This window comes from Schistocerca americana, chromosome 8 (genome assembly GCF_021461395.2).
Source record: "Schistocerca americana isolate TAMUIC-IGC-003095 chromosome 8, iqSchAmer2.1, whole genome shotgun sequence".
NCBI lineage: Eukaryota > Metazoa > Arthropoda > Insecta > Orthoptera > Acrididae > Schistocerca > Schistocerca americana.
This window is the reverse complement of record NC_060126.1, coordinates 252482566-252503297: the sequence shown is the minus strand read 5'-3', so window position 1 is coordinate 252503297 and position 20732 is coordinate 252482566. Positions and strand designations below refer to the sequence as shown.

At 46.6% G+C, this 20732-nt stretch overlaps 2 non-coding genes across 2 annotated transcripts; one reads left to right on the top strand and one right to left on the bottom strand.

The window, feature by feature from the left end:
* Positions 1–1164: 1164 nt before the first annotated feature.
* On the bottom strand, positions 1165–1239 carry Trnat-ugu. Its single transcript has one exon. It is a non-coding gene; the product is annotated as a tRNA-Thr (tRNA).
* A 741-nt stretch (positions 1240–1980) lies between these two features.
* Trnat-ugu lies at positions 1981–2054 on the top strand. The gene has a single exon. It is a non-coding gene; the product is annotated as a tRNA-Thr (tRNA).
* The last annotated feature ends 18678 nt before the right edge of the window (positions 2055–20732 follow it).

The window sequence follows — 20732 nt, the reverse complement described above, 5'->3', positions numbered from 1 at the left end:
TTACGCTACGGTTAGCTACAGTACGGTACATAGTGGGGTTGACAAAAATATGGAAACAGTACGGTGCGTGAAACCTGTTGGCATTCAAAACACCTTCCAATCGTCTCGAATGCTTAAATACAGATGCTTTAGGGTTCTGAACGTCATCTTATACCATCCCTCCCGCAAAATAAAGGCTTTCTCAGGTAAAGAGGTTAAAAGTGGGTAGTGGTCACACACCTTCCTTTGCAAAGTGGACCACAAAGGCTTAGTAGTATTGAGGTCTGGTGATTATGATGGCAACAGGGGATACAACAATTCGTCCTCGTGTTCTCAAAACCAGTCCTGAACGATGCAAGCTGTGAAGCTGTGCGAACGGGGTTCTTGTCGTCTCGGAACACAGCATCACCATTGGGGAGCAAACACTGAAACATGGAAAAGACCTAATCAGCCACAACAGTCACATAAACAATGGCAGTAATTCGACTATGCAGAGTAACCATAGGGCCCACGGAATACCAGGATAAGACCGCCCGTATCATCACCGAAACCCCGCCGTGTAACAGTCTTGTGCTGGCCGGGGTGGCCGAGCTGTTCTCAGCGCTTCAGTCTGGAACTGCTCGACTCCTACGGTCGCAGGTTCGAATCCTGCCTCGGGCATGGATGTGTGTGCTGTCCTTAGGTTAGTTAGGTTTAACTAGTTCTAAGTTCTAGGGGACTGATGGCCTCCGATGTTAAGTCCCGTAGTGCTCAGAACCATTTGTATCAGTCTTGGGATGTAAATTAGGCCAGAAATTGGAAGTGCTGTTGAACAAGATTCGCCTGACCAAATGACCTTCTCCCACTGCATCACAGTCCAGGTTTTATAGCTTCGGCACCACGTTTTTCCGTTATGGGCGTTTGCGTCACCATGAGTGATTTAAGAGTTCGAGCTCGCCCTGCAATTCCCAGCTTATGTAGATCCCTTCGTGTTGTTTTGGTGCTGACAATGCTCGCAAGTGCGGCGTTCAGTTAGTGACCTTTTCAGCTGCTTATATACTAAGATGGTAGCTGTTCTTTCAGACATGTCCGAAAGAACAGATACCATCGGTGACCATGCAGCTCGTTAGAATGAAATTACAATGAAATGAACACCGTTAGCTGCTTACAGGCGTTGACATACGTCAACGGGGACAGATGAAAATGTGCCCCCGACCGGGACTCGAACCCGGGATCTCCTGCTTACATGGCAGACGCTCTATCCATCTGAGCCACAGAGGTTGGTTGGTTGGTTGTTTGGGGGAGGAGACCAAACAGCGAGGTTATCGATCTCATACGATTAGGGAAGGATGGGGAAGGAATTCGGTGGTGCCCTTTCAAAGGAACCATCCAGAAATTTGCCTGAAGCGATTTAGGGAAATCACGGAAAACCTAAATCAGGATGATCGGACGCGGGATTCAACCGTCGTCCTTTCGAATGCGAGTCCAGTGTGCTAATCACTGCGCCACCTCGCTCGGTGAGCCACAGAGGACACATAGCTCGACTGCAGGGATTTATCTCTGGCACGCCTCCCGCGAAACCCACATTCTTAACGTATTGTCCCGCACTACATTCGTAGTGCCCCCGCCCATTATACTCATTACTCGCGGCGCGTTGCCGATTCCCGTAAGAGTTCGGGCAACGGTTGTGCATTCGCGCAGAAGAAGAAAATGGTCAAGTGGCCGGTAAGCCTTAACTATATTTGTATACTAAGATGGTATCTGTTCTTTCGTACATGTCTGAAAGAACAGATACCATCGGTGACCATGCAGCTCGTTAGAATGAAATTACAATGAAATGAACACCCTCAGCTGCTTACAGGCGTTGACATACGAACTCTTACGGGAATCGGCAACGTGCCGCGAGTAATGAGTAAAATGGGCGGGGGCACTACGAATGTAGTGAGGGACAAAACGTTGAGAATGTGGGTTTCGCGGGAGACGTTCCAGAGATAAATCCCGGCAGTCGCATTATCCTCTGTGTCCTCGGTGGCTCAGACGGATAGAGCGTCTGCCATGTAAGCATGAGATCCCGGGTTCGAGTCCCGGTCGGGGCACACATTTTCATCTGTCCCCGTTGACCTATGTCAACGCCTGTAAGCAACTGAGGGTGTTCATTTCATTGTAATTTCTTTTCAGCTGTTGTCTCTTATTTTTCGTCACAATTCACTTCAATGACTGTCCGTCACCATCAGTCAATACACAGTTACGTCCTCGTTGTGACTTAGCAGACGAGGTGTATCCGCTTTCACTGTATACAGTGTAAACCTTCGATGCGGTGCCTCTTGAAACACAAACACTTCGTCATCTTTGTTACGGAAACAACTACCATACGCGCAACAAAAGACTGCCTATTTTTGAATTCACTTGGCTCCAACATAGTGCGCTCGTAACTACACGGAAGACTTCTCGCCACGGCTGGCAGGTGCAACGTATTGGGAACATTGCACAGGTGCCTTTCGTGGTCAACTACGACATCGCGACGTGCTGGCTTGGGCAACACTGTACTACTATGTTCAAAGTCCGCAGCTTGTGTTCTAGTGGCGAGCGTTGCTACCTCTTTATCACGGGGTCCCGGGTGCGATTCCCGGCCGGGTTGGGGATTTTCTCAGCCTGGGGACAGGATGTTTGTGTTGTCCTCATCATATCATCATCATTCCTGACAGTGGCTAGATTGGATTGGGTAAAAAAAAAATTGGGATGTTGTAAGGTATTACTATCTTTACTACGTTTCTCATCGAGCCATATACATTATATCGCATTTCTAGTCGCTTCTCTCACACAAATAGTGATAAAAATTCAGGGTCGCCACCAGCCCAAGCCCTTCCTAACCATTTAAAAAAACGGAGCTGGAAAATTATTAGTGTAATTACTTTAATAATTTAACTACAAGTATGCAAATTTCTTTAAGTAGGCAGATAAATAGCACCCAATGTCGCGCATGAAGCAACTTGATTAATTCAGGATTGGAAATCGGAGTTAGTGGGTAAGATCAACACCACAGAATTTTTTTCACGTAGATTATTTATTGTATATAAGTATTTGGTTGCACATCCTAACTACACATAACTGGTGCCTGACTAGAAATATTTAAGTAAGAATTACGTGAGAAAGTAACAGAACACAATTTAACTACAGCAAGAAGAAATACAAAAAACGGGGGTGGGAGACAATGATGCTATCATCTCCTTTGCATTCATACCATAAAAATATCTCAGTGAGATTCGCATTACGATACTACGCATGTACTATTCTGGACAGAGGTTTAACCAATGCACGAGGTTGTGCGATAATTATTCAACATACTAACTGCGTCTGCTGCTTGCAAACGGCCGAACTAAAGCACGTGGTGCACTCTGACTCAAACTGTTGTGCTGCTTTGTAGAAAGCGCACGAAAGAACACATATTCTCGCAGAAATTATAGCTCATTAAACAAGCAAACTGTTAAAATAAAGCCTACTGCGGTGTCGTGGTGGACCAGAAGGGTCATTGATTACCAAACAAGTGGCACAAAATCGACACACAAATGACGAAAGCAACTTCCACAAAATATAAGATTAAAATCATTACAAATCACACTCACTTCGTCACAGTATTACACTCACGTACTGTTGAAGTGATTCTAACCAGCTTTTCCTAATCAGATTTACCATTTGAAATTCTGCATCATCGTCGTTCAAAATGAACAAAGTAACTTCCACACTTTTAACTCAAACACCGAAAAATCGCCTATTTAAAGCAATATAATTATGGCACATTCGGAAAAATAACTCGCTTCACACGCTTCAGTTAAACATAACGAAGTCCTAACTCAACCTGCTTCCTATCACCTGAAACCACCCTTAAGAGCTACTATCCGTACTCACCAAGAGTACCGCTGCCTCTTTCGAGATTACCTAGCTCCTAGTGCAGCGGAAGCTACCAGAGGGGTAGCCCCACCGTCACCAACCTCACACACAAAAACAAAACCTCTCTGTTCAGGCACTGGAAACCTAAGTTGGTTGTCCTGTGCTCTCCTTCAAACGAGAAGCAACATCGTCTGCTCCCAGCATACGATGACCAACTCAGCGTTTCCCACAAAACAAAACCGAAACCCCGCGTTAAAACACACATATAATATCAATAGGCCTTATTTGAGTGCTCCGTCTTTCTGGAAGAGTTCATGAATTGAGCTAAAATCGGGTAGTAAAGTGAATAAGTTGTACCGAATTCGACAAGTGTCTTATGAAACGACTTCACAGAGACGTTTCACTGTGTTAAAATTGGGACTTTGTGTGGGTGCTGAAGACCGCGCAGTTGAGCGCCCCACAAACCAAACATCATCATCATTATGTTCAAGTACGCATATCTCGCGGCGTTTCCACATTTTTGTCCACCCTTGTAGCTGTGACTACATGACTTGACAGGATTAGCTGCTCCTATAGCTTAAGGTGCAGCTTACAGGATAGCGAGGTGAGCCACAGCTGGTTCGAATCACGGCGGCGGATTAGTGACCGCTGGCCTCGTCCACGGGTCAACTAGAGTCTGGTTTTAGGTGGCCTTCTCCCACTCGTTTAGGAGTATATTGGGCAGGTGGAGCACAAACAAATACCCTGCTGCCGGCCGAAGTGGCCGTGCGGTTAAAGGCGCTGCAGTCTGGAGCCGCAAGACCGCTACGGTCGCAGGTTCGAATCCTGCCTCGGGCATGGATGTTTGTGATGTCCTTAGGTTAGTTAGGTTTAACTAGTTCAAAGTTCTAGGGGACTAATGACCTCAGCAGTTGAGTCCCATAGTGCTCAGAGCCATTTGAACCATTTGAAATACCCTGCTTTGGATTAACTGACGACTGTGGGGACAGGAAACCATCCAGCAACGAAGTTAAAATAAATTTGGCAGATCATCAAAACTGCGAATCTCGCTACTTCTACATCTACATCTATACTCCGAAACCACCATATGGTATGTGGTGGAGGGTACTTTGTGTACCCAGTCTCTCTTCCTCCTTTTCTGTTCCAGTCGCGAATGGTTCGCGAGAGGAGCGATTATTGGTAAGCCTCCGTGTGGTCTTTCCGGGAGGTATATGCAAGAGGAAGCAATATATTGGTTGACTCTTCTAGGAACGTACGCTCCCGGATCTTTAACACTAAACGACACCTCTCCTGCAGCGTCTGCGAATGGAGTTGGTTCAGCATCACTGTGACTTTTTCGCGCCACTAAATAGACCTGTAATTGGACGCACTTCTTTCCGTTTTATTTCCTCTATTTTTCCTATCAATCCTACCTGGTATGGATGCCAGACTGACGAGCAATATTCAAGTACTGGTCGAAAGAGGGTTTTGCAAGCTACCTCCTTTGCGGGTGGACTAAACTTTCTCAGAATTCTTCCAATGACTGTCAGGCATCTGCCTTGCTTGCGATTCGTTTCATATCATTCTTCCATTTTAAAGCTCTCCTTACTCATGCTGTCTGATACTTTATGGATCTGGTTTCTTCTAGTGATTGTTCTTCAATCGCGTTAGCATAGTATAATGGGTTTCTGTTTGTCTGTGCCCAAAACGTCACATTCGTTTACGTTGATGGTCAACTGGCAATTCCTCCACAAAAAGTCTATCCCCTGTAGATTTTCCTGAACTTTGCTACAGTTTTCTAGGGTCGCGACTTTCCTGTATACACTGTGTCATCCTTGAAGCCTTATGGGACTTCTGGTAGTACCCACTAGGTCATTTATATACATGGTGAACAGTAAGGGTCCAGCGATACGCGCTCGGGGTACAACCGAAGTTACTTCTACGTCTGAAGATTTCGCTCCGCTGAGAATGACTCACTGCATTCTGTTTATAAGAAACTTATCAATCCAATCACACAGACCGTCTGATGTTCCGTATGCTGTTATTTTGTCCATTACGTGCCTGCGCGCAGTTGTATAGGATGCCTTTCAGAAGTGCCGAACTACAGCATTAACTTGAGTGTTGCTATCTACGCACCATTTTCCAATATTCAGCTCCAGTGCCCCTTCCTATATTGAGCGATTTCGGTTGCTTTCATAATCATTGTCACTTACTTCGAAATTTGTCATGCTGAAGTTCGTGCGACGATTTAAACTATAGTGCGATCTTCCTCAGCGAAATACTTTTGGCAAATGGAGTTTAGTCTTTCGACCTTCTGTGCGTCATTCACCGTTTCGATGTCATTACGGTTACGGAGGATCAGGATAGTATGCTTCGATCTGTCTTCTGATTGAACATAAAACCAAACCTTCACAGGTTTTTCTACCAAGTTGGTAGACTGACTTTCGATTTCGCTGAACGCTCTATGAATGGCTCTCCTTACACTAATTTCAGCTCCGTTCAGTTTTTTGTTTGTCTGTGAAGTGTCGGCTACGTTTAACTTTGCAGTGCTCTCTTTACTTTCGTTGCAGTTTTATAACGTGGCGTGGCCGTGCGGTTAAAGGCGCTTCAGTCTGGAACCGCGTGACCGCTACGGTCGCAGGTTCGAATCCTGCCTCGGGCATGGATGTGTGTGATGTCCTTAGGTTAGTTAGGTTTAATTAGTTCTAAGTTCTAGGCGACTGATGACCTCAGAAGTTAAGTCGCATAGTGCTCAGAGCCATTTGAACCAATTATAACGTGGCTGTTGAACAACGGCGTGTCTTCTCCGTTCCTCACAATTTTCTCGGCACGTATATTTCTAAAGGGCATTGTACACTACCCTTGAACTTTATCCATTGGCGCTGAACATCGCCAGTGCCGGAGATGAAATTTTCATGATGACCACTCACGCAATATGTAATCGGTTTCTTCTCAATCCAAGGGAAAGTATCTTCCTATCTTTCCTTATATTACTTCTAGCTGATTACCCAGCAAACTATTTCTTCCTCTATTAGCTCACGTCCTCCTGACCCTCTCTCTGTTCATCTGCTTCACTCCCTTTCACTCCCTCTCTGCCCATCTTCTCCTCCCCCTCTCTAAATCCACCTCCACCTCTCCTCTCTCACTGTCTATCTCCTCATCCATTTCCTTCTCCATGTCTCCCTGTTCATTTTTTCCTTCCCTCTTTGTCACTAAATTTCCTCCCCCCCCCTCTCCCCCCCTCTCTCTCCATCTCTTTCACTTTCTTAACCGTCCATCACCTCTTTCCCCCCTCTCTCTGTCCTTCTCTTCCCTTCACCGATTTTCCTTCCCTCTCTCTCTATCTCCTCCTCCCCAATATCTATCACCTCCTTCATCCTCTCCGTCTGTCTACCTCCTCCTTCCTCCGTTCTCTCTCCACGTTATCATTCCCACCCCAATAGGAGGCTGGTGGTTCTTACCTTCGCAATATTACTTTCAGAATAGTATGTAATATGTGTAGAAAGTTTGGTTGAAATCGGCCCACTATCTTAGAAGGAGATTAGGAACATGGATACATACATACATTTGTATGGTATGTATAGATTTAGAGCCGTAGTCAGTGATGCTGTAACGGCCTTATGATCACTGATTCCCTGATCTATGCTGAGGGGTAAAGTTCGAGCCATATGGTAATCAGATGATCTGGTATGTTGCCTTCAAAAGTCGGTTCTTTGAGTAACTGCTCGAGTCAATTTTCCGATTAGGCATTTAGAAAAACCTTACATGATTCTCTTTCCCTACCACATGCGTTAATCACTTGAGGCTTGTAGTCTATACTTGGTAAGTTAAATCCCCACCTAACACTGTGACATAATCAGGAAATCTTGAGCTTGGTGATACAGGAGTAAAGCACGTGGATCGAATCCACGTCGCCGACAGTTTTGTTCAAACTGGCTTTAACCCTACTTTGATTTATCAACGACGTCAACATTCTCCAGGAACGGTTCGATCTTTACGTTAAACTGTAGGTCGTGTTCCCCATTTGGATAACTGTGGTTGGTTAGGGTCACGTAAGTCACCGAAGTGATGTCCGATTGAAAGACTTGCACCATGCCGTTGAGCCACACGAAATTCCTGTACGCGTAATATCCTCCAAATTTCCCCTCAAATATCCTCCACTACTGCTCCTGAGGCAGAGATCTACGGAAACATTCGATGATCACTTTTGATCCACCTTTAAAACTTACTTTCACACAAACTATAAAGGACGTTCAAAAAGAAAAGAAACAGAGGCATAATTACAGAAACCATTACCTGCATGTTAGAAGTATTGACCCTGGCTGTTGAGACACTGGTCCCACTGTGTGACAAGGCGGTGAATGGCTGTGTCATAAAATTCCCGGGGCTGCGATGTTAACCAGTTCCGCATGTCCAGCTGGATGTCGGCGTCCGAGGTGAATCGTTTGCCCCTCATAGACTTTTTAAGGGGACCAAAAATGGCGTAATAAGAAGGAGAAAGGTCTGGACTGTAAGGAGGGTGGTCGAGATCCATTTGAACATCTTCAGGAGTGCCGCGACTGTGTTAGCTGTATGAGGCTTTGAAGTGTCGTGGAGAGAATGATCCCATGGGTAAGATTGCCTGGTCGTTTTGACTTGATCGCTTGACGAAGGATGGTCAAGATTTGCGAGTAGCGCTGGGCATTCACTGTTGTTCCATGCTGCAGGAAGTGAAGCAGAAGGTGGCCATCTTGGTCAAAGAAGAACGTCAGACTGGTAGCATTGGACGATTGATGCATGATGCTGCTAGCTCTGTATAGTCACGTGACGTGCACGCATGCCCTCTAGCGACGGTCTGTGAACTTCCACGCTCTGGTTGGAACTACACCTCCTTACACACGCCACGATATTACCCTCCTGTCATCAGGTTGCGCATTCAAGACTTCCGCTCGTTTCTTTTTGAACGCCACTTATATTTAACATTTGCAATCTGTATTAACCGCATTAGATAATATCGTACTTTTTACGACTGTAAATGCCGCGCGGGATTAGCCGAGCGGTCTCAGACGCTGCAGTCATGGACTGTTCGGCTGATCCCGGCGGAGGTTCGAGTCCTCCCTCGGGCAAAGGTGTGTGTGTTTGTCCTTAGGATAATTTAGGTTAAGTTGTGTGTAAGCTTAGGGCCTGATGACCTTAGCAGTTAAGTCCCATATGATTTCACACACATTTGAACATCGACTGTAAAAACGCCTTTGCGATATATGTTCCAGTCTGACTTTAGAAGTTCGCTGTTGCACTGTCTACTCACATTAATGTGATCACCTGTCCAAAGCCTGAATAACCACATACTGCAGCTTGAGTCGTGCAGGAAGAGAGTCAGTGATGTTCTGGAAGGTTCCGACTGGGATGTGGTGCCATGCCGAGTCCAGTGCCGTAGACATCCGCGTTAGGTTCCATGGTTGAGGCTCCATGGCGCCAACATCCCGATCGAGGTGATCCTACAGATTCTCGAATAGGTTTAAATCAGATGGCCAGGGAAGTACGATAAACTCATCCAGGTGCTCTTCGAACTACGCACGTATACTGCGAGCTGTGTGACATGTTGCATTGTCCTGCCGCTAGATGCCATCGTGTCGAGGAAAAAAAAACTGCATGTAGGGGTAGACATTGTTCTCAGAGGTAGATGCGTACGTGTGGTAATCCATTGCGCCTTCCAGAATGATGATATAACACAGGGAATGGCGCGAAAGCCTTCGCCAGACCACAACCCCCTCCTGGTTACAGGGCGTTTGCTTTCAGATGTTTCGCGCAATACACGGCAATGGCCATGTCTGACGGAGCATAAAACATGATTTTTCAGCAAAGGGCAATCTGTCACCGATGAACAGCAGTGTGGGTACAGGAACCAGGCATCTGCTGCGAGGCCCATACGTAGCTACGTTTGCTGAATTGTGGTTGACGAGACACTCTTGGTTCAAATGGCTCTGAGCACTATGGGACTTAACATCTGAGGTCATCAGTCCCCTAGAACTGAGAACTACTTAAACCTAACTAACCCAAGGACATAACAAATAGCCATGCCCGAGGCAGAATTCGAACCTGCGATCGTAGCGGTCGCGCGGTTCCAGACTGAAGCGCCTAGAACCGCTCGGCCACACCGGCCGGCAGAGACTCTTCTCAACACCTTGGTTCACCTGGCCGGTCAGTTACTCCGCAATTGCACATCTATTCGCCCGTACACATCACCGCAGCCGTCGTTCACACCTGTCATCAATTGTCCGTATTGTCCGTTGCCTCTGCGCTGGTTTTGGATAGCGCCGTTTTGCCATGCATGGTATACTCCAACCACGGCGGCACGCGAATAGCTTACAAACATAATCAATTCGGAAATAGTTCCATCCTTGGGCCGGAAGCCAATGATCATACCCTTTAGGACAATAGATAAATCGCTCCGTTTATGCATTACGACAACGACTGCACAGTTTTCCGCGTCGAGACATCCTTTATATATCCTCCACTGTCAGTGCTGCGACCAGCCATCTGTAAGTCCAACATAGGTAGTGGTCACATTAATATGACTGGACCGAGTATTAGCATCTAGTGCCAGTCACCGTTCGAGTAACGTACGGGAATGCAGCAGCGTGACGTCGTCGATAATCGCCGTCATTTCGATAGCTAACCAACCTCTCATTTTGAAAACAAAACTGCACCAAGTAACTACCATGTAAGTGAATTTTTGCAGAGAAATTCCAGGTGGCTACACAAACACACACACACACACTCACACACACACACACACACACACACACACACACACACACACACACACACACTAACACACTAGCACCTATTAAAATCGCTATGCCACGAAAATGACGTGCAACAGACGCGAAATTTAGCCGACAGGAAGAAGATGCTGTGATATGCAAATGATTAGCTTTTCAGGCATTCGCACAAGTTTGGCGCCGGTGGTGACACCTACAACTTGCTGACATGAGAAAAGTTTCCAACTGATTTCTCATACACAAACAGCAGTTGACCGGCATTGCTTGGTGAAACGTTGTTGTGATGACTCTGGTAAGGAGGAGGAATGCGTACCATCACGGTTTCGACTTTGATAAAGGCCGGATTGTAGCCTATCGCGATTGCGGTTTATCGTATCGCAACACTGCTGTTCGCGTTGGTCGGGATCCAATGACTGTTAGCGGAATATGGAATCGGTGGGTTCAGGAGGGTAATACGGAACGCCGTGCTGGATCCCAACGGCCTCGTATCGCTAGCAGTCGAGATGACAGGCATCTTATGATGGTATGGAGTGCAATTGGTTACACGTCTCGGTCACCTCTTGTTCGCATTGACGGCACTTTGAACAGTGAACGTTACGTTTCAGATGTGTTACGACCCGTGGCTCTACCCTTCATTCGATCCCTGCGACACCCTACATTTCAGCAGGATAATGCACGACCGCATGTTGCAGGTCCTGTACGGGCCTTACTGGATACAGAAAATATTTGACTGTTGCCCTTGCCAGCACATTCCCCAGATCTCTCACCACCTGAAAATGTCTGGTCAATGGTGGCTGAGCGACTGGCTCGTCACAATACGCCAGTCACTACTCTTGATGAACTGTGGTATCGTGTTGAAACTGCATGGGCAGCTGTACCTGTACAGGCCATCCAAGCTCTGTTTGACTCAATGCCCAGGCGTATCAAGGCCGTTATTACGGCCAGAGGTGGTTGTTCTGGATACTGATTTCTCAGGATCTATGCACCCAAATTGCGTGAAAATGTAATCACATGTCGGTTCTAGTGTAATATTTGTCCAATGAATACTTGTTTATCATCTGCATGTCTTCCTGGTGTAGCAGTTTCAATGGCCAGTAATATATATACAGGTTGTTACAAAAAGGTACGGCCAAACTTTCAGCAAACATACCTCACTCACAAAGAAAGAAAATATGTTATGTGGTCATGTGTCCGGAAACGCTAACTTTCCATGTTAGAGCTCATTTTATTACTTCTCTTCAAATCACATTAATCATGGAATGGAAACACACAGCAACAGAACGTACCAGCGTGACTTCAATCACTTTGTTACAGGAAACGTTCAAAATGTCCTCCGTTAGCGAGGATACATGCATCTACCCTCCGTCGCATGGAATTCCTGATGCGCTGATGCAGTCCTGGAGAATGGCGTATTGTATCACAGCCCTCCACAATGCGAGCACGAAGAGTCTCTTTATTTGGTACCGGGGTTGCGTAGACAAGAGCTTTCAAATGCCCCCATAAATGAAAGTCAAGAGGGTTGAGGTCAGGAGAGCGTGGAGGCCATGGAATTGGTCCGCCTCTACCAATCCATCGGCACCGAATCTGTTGTTGAGAAGCGTGCGAACACTCCGACTGAAATGTGCAGGAGCTCCATCGTCCATGAACCACATGTTGTGTCGTACTTGTAAAGGCACATGTTCTAGCAGCACAGGTAGATTATCCCGTATGAATTCATGATAACATGCTCCATTGAGGGTAGGTGGAAGAACATGGGGCCCAATCAAGACATCACCAACAATGCCTGCCCAAACGTTCACAGAAAATGTGTGTTGATGACGTGATTGCACACATGTTGATTGTGAAAATTTGCAATTTGATCACGTTGGAATGAAGCCTCATCCGTAAAGAGAACATTTGCACGGAAATAAGGATTGACACATTGTTGGATGAACCATTCGCAAAGTGTACCTGTGGAGGCCAATCAGCTGCTCATAGTGCCTGCACACGCTGTACATGGTACGCAAACAACTGGTTTTCCCGTAGCACTCTCCATACAGTGACGTGGTCAACGTTACCTTGTACAGCAGCAACTTCTCTGACGCTGACATTAGGGTTATCGTCAACTGCAAGAAGAATTGCCTCGTCCATTGCAGGTGTCCTCGTCGTTCTAGGTCTTCCCCAGTCGCGAGTGATAGGCTGGAATGTTCCGTGCTCCCTAAGACGCCGATCAATTGCTTCGAACGTCTTCCTGTCGGGACACCTTCGTTCTGGAAATCTTTCTCGATACAAACGTATCGCGCCACGGCTATAGCCCCGCTCTAATCCATACACCAAATGGGCATCTGCCAACTCCGCATTTGTAAACATTGCACTGACTGCAAAACCACGTTCGCGATGAACACTAACCTGTTGATGCTACGTACTGATGTGCTTGATGCTAGAATCGTAGAGCAATGAGTCGCATGTCAACACAAGCACACAAGCACCGAAGTCAACATTACCTTCCTTCAATTGGGCCAACTGGCGTTGAATCGAGTAAGTACAGTACATACTGACGAAACTAAAATGAGCTCTAACATGGAAATTAAGCGTTTCCGGACACATGTCCACATAACATCTTTTCTTTATTTGTGTGTGAGGAATGTTTCCTGAAAGTTTGGCCGTACCTTTTTGTAACACCCTGCATATATATATATATATATATATATATATATATATATATATATATATATATATATATGCACTCCTGGAAATTGAAATAAGAACACCGTGAATTCATTGTCCCAGGAAGGGGAAACTTTATTGACACATTCCTGGGGTCAGATACATCACATGATCACACTGACAGAACCACAGGCACATAGACACAGGCAACAGAGCATGCACAATGTCGGCACTAGTACAGTGTATATCCACCTTTCGCAGCAATGCAGGCTGCTATTCTCCCATGGAGACGATCGTAGAGATGCTGGATGTAGTCTTGTGGAACGGCTTGCCATGCCATTTCCACCTGGCGCCTCAGTTGGACCAGCGTTCGTGCTGGACGTGCAGACCGCGTGAGACGACGCTTCATCCAGTCCCAAACATGCTCAATGGGGGACAGATCCGGAAATCTTGCTGGCCAGGATAGTTGACTTACACCTTCTAGAGCACGTTGGGTGGCACGGGATACATGCGGACGTGCATTGTCCTGTTGGAACAGCAAGTTCCCTTGCCGGTCTAGGAATGGTAGAACGATGGGTTCGATGACGGTTTGGATGTACCGTGCACTATTCAGTGTCCCCTCGACGATCACCAGTGGTGTACGGCCAGTGTAGGAGATCGCTCCCCACGCCATGATGCCGGGTGTTGGCCCTGTGTGCCTCGGTCGTATGCAGTCCTGATTGTGGCGCTCACCTGCACTGCGCCAAACACGCATACGACCATCATTGGCACCAAGGCAGAAGCGACTCTCATCGCTGAAGGCGACACGTCTCCATTCGTCCCTCCATTCACGCCTGTCGCGACACCACTGGAGGCGGGCTGCACGATGTTGGGGCGTGAGCGGAAGACGGCCTAACGGTGTGCGGGACCGTAGCCCAGCTTCATGGAGACGGTTGCGAATGGTCCTCGCCGATACCCCAGGAGCAACAGTGTCCCTAATTTGCTGGGAAGTGGCGGTGCGGTCCCCTACGGCACTGCGTAGGATCCTACGGTCTTGGCGTGCATCCGTGCGTCGCTGCGGTCCGGTCCCAGGTCGACGGGCACGTGCACCTTCCGCCGACCACTGGCGACAACATCGATGTACTGTGGAGACCTCACGCCCCACGTGTTGAGCAATTCGGCGGTACGTCCACCCGGCCTCCCGCATGTCCACTATACGCCCTCGCTCAAAGTCCGTCAACTGCACATACGGTTCACGTCCACGCTGTCGCGGCATGCTACCAGTGTTAAAGACTGCGATGGAGCTCTGTATGCCACGGCAAACTGGCTGACACTGACGGCGGCGGTGCACAAATGCTGCGCAGCTAGCGCCATTCGACGGCCAACACCGCGGTTCCTGGTGTGTCCGCTGTGCCGTGCGTGTGATCATTGCTTGTACAGCCCTCTCGCAGTGTCCGGAGCAAGTATGGTGGGTCTGACACACCGGTGTCAATGTGTTCTTTTTCCATTTCCAGGAGTATATATATATATATATATATATATATATATATAGTGTACCGTAAATACAAGCGCCACCATGCAACTAAAGATGACCGACGCTTGAATTATTTGTAATGAAAATTACTAAACAACGGGTGAGGTGGCATTAACTCTGTTTCTCTGCTTTTTGGCAAAGGAGAGAGAAGGATTCCATGCAGAATTTAAGCAAGATGCTCTATCTTTATTTACTGTGTTACTTACTAACATAATCTCAAGCTTTCCTTCAGTAACACCACCCCAATTGCTGGAATTGGATGGCAGAACACCCAGATGCCTGTTTTAGCACCGGTTGCACTATGGAATATAAGAACAGGGTGGATTCTGACATGCACTTGCACCTACAGGTGTAGGTTATTATGGAAGCAGATGAGTTTAAATTAGCAACTTACCTCGTATCTAGAGATGGATGTTTTTCCTTCAGATCTATGTGTAAACCTGCTCTCTCTCTTATATATAAAAAAGACAGAGGGACAGAATTATCCTCCTTACTTCATACCTTATTTAGTAATTTGCAGTGTCGATAACCTTTAGCGCCGGTCATCTTCGGTTGCATGGTGACGCTAATGGTTGCAGCGTGTGTGTGTGTGTGTGTGTGTGTGTGTGTGCGTGTGTGTGTGTCTAGCTTTCGGAATTGCTCTGCAAACCGAGGTTTTAAATTCACTTGCACACCGCTTACTTGGTGCAGGTTTGCCTTGAAAATGAGAGGGTGTTCACCTGTCGAAATATCGGCCGTTGTCGACGACGTCATTCGTCGGAATCTCCGTAAGTTATTTGAGCGATGTATACACCGACAGAAACTCAAGTCTCACATAGTTTCAGTTATGTTACTATTTATAATAGAGACTAGTTCTGCGACCTTTCCATGGACGCCGCCCTATTCTGGAGTAGTGCTGTGTGGTGTGGGACTGACGGATGACATAGAAAAAGTACAAATAAGGACAGCTCGTTCTGTATTGTCGCGAAATAGGGAAGATAGTGCCACAGACATGACACGTGAATTGGAGTGGCAATCATTAAAACATAGGCGTTTTTGGTTCCGACGGGATCTTATCATGAAATTGAACCACCAGTTTTCTCCCCCGATAGCGAAAACATTGTTGGCACTCACCTACACAGAAAGAAATGATCATCACGATAAAATAAGAAATATCAGGGGTCGCACAGAAAAATTTAAGGGCTCGTTTTTCCCCGCGCGCCGTTCAAGAGTGGAGCGGTAGAGAGACAGCCTGAATGCGGTTCATTGAACCCTATCCCAAGCACTTTATTGTGAATAGCAGAGTAATCACGTAGATGTTGATTTAGATATTAACATTTTCGTTCTCCGATACGCCACGATGAATGTTACTCTCTTTCTTAAGTGGTGTAGTACCCTTCCGTGTCTGAGATCAGAACGTATCTTTTAGGGCCTGTGGAGGAATTTCTCTATCATAAAAAACCAAGATGTGCACACCACCACGCCACATGTGCTCTGCTACATTAGTAGCTGTCTACTGCACTACTGCCCTATTAAAAAGGATTCTACAATTTTGCGCCCGTTAGCGAAGGTCGAGAAAGCCGCATCCAAATTCGGCACAGAATCATCTGAGCCATTGGTTTAAGTCTCTCACTCTGTTCTGGAAACGATGCTGCTTCAACCTCTTGAGCAATGGTAGCTGTCTTCATCAAAGGAGCTAGTCGCCTGTAGGAATCGAGGATGGCCTCTGAACACAGGTGGATGGCGTCAGTCATGGCGACATGAGCCTTGTTCTGCAGACGAGATTACCCAGTCGCTCAATCGCTGCCGGCAGAGCCTCCTTCGCATTTAGACGTGACCTCCGAGCATGAAAACTGGGTAGACTCTGGCCTTCTTGCCCGACCGTGTTGTTTCCTTAAGGGGCTCTCTCACCCGTCTAACGTTGGAGCTCCCCCAACAAGCAATCCCAAAGTTTGCGCTTCTTGAGGCCTTTTAAGGTAATCTGTCCTCTTCGCAACATTCGAGGCGTCCTGTGGTGGCTCAGCTACATTATCTCCTAATTGTTTTACTGCGCGGCCGGACAGCCGTACAGCCGGTACACACTTTCATCTTCTCCCTAGAGATTCTCTCCGTTCATGAAGTGATTGTAGACCGGCAGGGACGCGCGAATCGGAAGGCGCTGTTGCATCAGAGCTCCCAGGCCACAGAGGAGTCAAAGCATTCGTCTCAGGTTCGCCAACGCAATAGCAGCCCATGAATACTGTCTGTAGCCTGCCAATCATGGACAACACAGCTCCCAGATGACTATGGACAGTGGCCAAATCCCTCTGAATTCCTACTCAACAGGCACATTCCCCATCCGTCATTAACCAATTTTCGTCTTTACCATTACTGCTGTAACGGAAACCGAAGAGGTCGCTGGGTGCAACTGAATGATACACATTCGAGCTTCAGCTAAACATTCCTTTTGAATTATTTGATCGAAAGCGAGCCTCATGCTCATTTGCATGAAATATGTCTCAATCAATTAATTTAAGGAATGACTAATAGACAATCCAACTATGCTTATACTGATTTACTGGGATGTTATCTCTTCATCTACATGGATACTCTACAAATCACGTTTAAGTGCCTGGCTAAGATCCCGTCCAAGCACAACTCTCGTATTCATCCCACAACACACACACACTCACACACACACACACACACACAGGCACAAATAAATGAACATAAATTTGTGCTCCAGGTTAATGCATGATGGGCCAGAGGTTGCTTATCTTAACAGATCAAACATAAGGTTGGTGATTTGTGTAGAAACTTACCTCGGAGATATAAAAAACGTATAGAAATATGTAGGGTGAGACCAAATTCCCATTAGATCCGAAAATCAATGTAAACAGCACGCTTTAATGAATAGTAACGTTGAGCGGAAGGCTCCCCACATGGTGGAGAGTCACCTGGTCAGTGATAATGGCACTGTGCTGTGTCTTGTACAGTGACATATTATTGTAGGTACATTCAGTGGCATGTGCTGATTTGTCAGCGAAATACGTCATGAATGAAGTTAGGAGTGAAGAAGTTATAAATACACACACACACACACACACACACACACACACACATGCAATTTTATAATATGTATGGATTTATTTATTACTATTTTCCAACATTAGCTCTCAGAACGGAAAAATACTAAAATTCGGGCAAAAATTTTGAGTACGTTAATACGCACTACCCAACTTAGTAAAGCGGGGAAAATTGGGAATTTGGCGCCCCTAAGGCATTTTGACCACAAAATTTGTTTTGTAATACCTAGAGGCTCCCTTTTTGTACAGCATTAGCCACACGTGTTGGCTGTAACGTATATTAACTCCATAAATATACAGCTACACGTTTTAGGAAAAGACTGATAACTGTGGCATCATTGCATTGCGAGTATGTGGGGTAAATTGGGGCAAGGAATGGTACAAGGTATTTAATTCCACACATCTTATAATAAAAAATATTGAATATTATGTTTATTAAACAAGAGACTGAACAACGTAGTTGAAAAAAGAAAAACATCGAAAATATCAGCTTAAGTAATTTTGAAATAGATACAAAACAATAATAACAGTTCTCTTATAAAATAGTGACAAAAATGAAGAAGACTCGAATATAAGCTTACTCGGCAATTGGTCTCTTGCACATCTGTAAAATAAATAACGCTTCTTCAGAGAGGAATCACAGCTACAGTCTTCAGGTCTCTCCCACTCACTGCATTTAGAATGACACCAAAAGCACAAAAAACACACCAGTACCATTTCTCGCGATCTTTGTCAAATGCACCACATACTATGCACAGATATTTGCCTCTGGTATCTCATGCTGGATGGCGTTATGTCTAACGGAAATTCCATTATGAATTGCAGTGACGGTATTTCTTAATGCAACCGCCGTCCAAGAAGCTCTCTCTGTTTTATTGATGTACGTCCTCAGCATCTGAACAGACGAACCCGTTCATATAAAAATATGCACTACGTTATTTTCACTTTCGTTAAATATACTTTAACGTATTTCATTTAGCTACCTACTTTTATTATTGTGAAACCGAATGGGGGTAAAATGACGCACTCGGCCCTGTGCGTCAAATTACCCCAACAGGAATGGCTTAGAGAAAAGTATATATTTTTTCTTTATTGTTATTTTAATACCTTACAACAGCTAAGCCAGCAGCGGCCTATCTACGCCGCTCTTTGGTCACAGAAAAACAGACAGTAAACAAGGAGACAGAAAAAACAGACATACATGAGTGGTAAAAACAGGACACATACATGAGAAATGAAACGAAGGCGTTCACAGAACTCACTGGTTGTACAAGTAAGTTCAACAGTGCACACAAACGTAGACAAGGAGTTTCACACGCAAACGAAGGAGCACACTGAAGAAGAACACTGACACATTAGACGAAAAGAGCACTGTAGCGCATTGGTGATGATCTTTGGCACAGTGAACACACTGGGGCGATGGGTGGGGGGGGGGGGCTGCCACTGGGTGCAGGAGATGGGCAGGGGGGAAGGAGAGGGGGGAAGAAGCCAAGAAAGGAAGGGTGAGGAGAAGGGAGAGGGGAAGGGAGAGGGCAGAGTTGGGTGTGGAAGCCTGGGGAGGGGGAGGGAGGAAGGGGGAGAACTGGGAGAGAGGAGGGGGGAGGGAGAAAGGAAGGTGAGGAAGGAGGGAGGGAGCCCTGAAGGCAAAGGGGGGAAAGTAGGAAAGGGAGGATAAGAGCTGATAGGAGGAGTGTATGGATGGAACGAGGACATCTTCAAGAATGGGGAGTTGGCAGAAGAAACCTTGGGCAAGGGTGTGGAGAGCGTGAAGATGGAGAACAGATGGGATGCAAGAGTATAGGCGCAGCAGCAGGATGGGGTGGGAGAGGATGGGAGAGACAAGCAGGTGGGGTGGATAAAGCTTGCGGGAGGTGGAGAGGAACCATATCCGTTTGAGGAAAAGGAGGAGGTGCAGGAAAGGGATCAAATCATAAAGGATCCGCATGGGGGAGAGGAGATGGATGCAATAGGCGACGAGGAGGACATGGCGTTCGAGGATTTGAAGGGACTTGTAGCAGGTGGGAGGGACGGATATCCAGGCAGGGTGGGCATAACAAAGAATGGGGTGGATGAGGAACTTTGGAGGATCGTGGAGGGTCCAGACACAATGTTTGGCCAGAGAGGAGTTTCAGGAGATGGAGACGGGTTTGTGCCTTGGCTGGGACTGTCCAGAGATGGGGGGGGGGGGGGTTCCAGGAAAGGCAGCGGTTGACGGTGACGCCAAGGTACTTGAGGGTGGGGGTGAGGTTAATGGGACGGTAAGGTAGAATCCAGGAGACGGAAGGAAGGGGTGGTTTTGCCTATGATGAACTTTAGGGCCACCAGATAATGACAATAATGGATGAATGGTGAAACATGTCCTAATTCAACGGGGAAAGTATATGTGGATGTGCCATCAACTATTCAGAGACAAATGTGTCTGTGACGTTCCATGTAACAGCCGCAAGTCCCATTTTGATCACACTTGCTGCTTCCTCCATCTGGGAGTTCTGGGGGTCGCATGAGAGCGTAATTAACAAAGACACAGTTTACAGTCCAGGAAAGCTTCGGTTCTCTCATGGTGCTAAAGTGTTATAGACTACGGGAACAGACAAGAGGAGAGGAATAATAAGTGACTACTTTGTAACTTCGACTTCGGTGGTCCATCTCACTTTTCGTTGTTTACCAACAGTGTGCTGTTAGGAGACGAAGCTAAGGACAGTTGCTTGGCGCTTGCGCAGTTGTGTTTCAAACAGCAATTAATGCGATTCTGAGATCTTCCACTAACATTTATCAGAACCCGGCTGAAAATGACGAACAAGTGCTTCGTGAAAAACATCGATGGCCTTCAGTGACATCGTCCGACACAACAACCCGGCCGCTGTGGCCGAGCGGTTCTAGGCTCTTCCGTCCGGAACGACGTGGCTGCTACGGTCGCAGGTTCGAATCCTACCTTGGGCA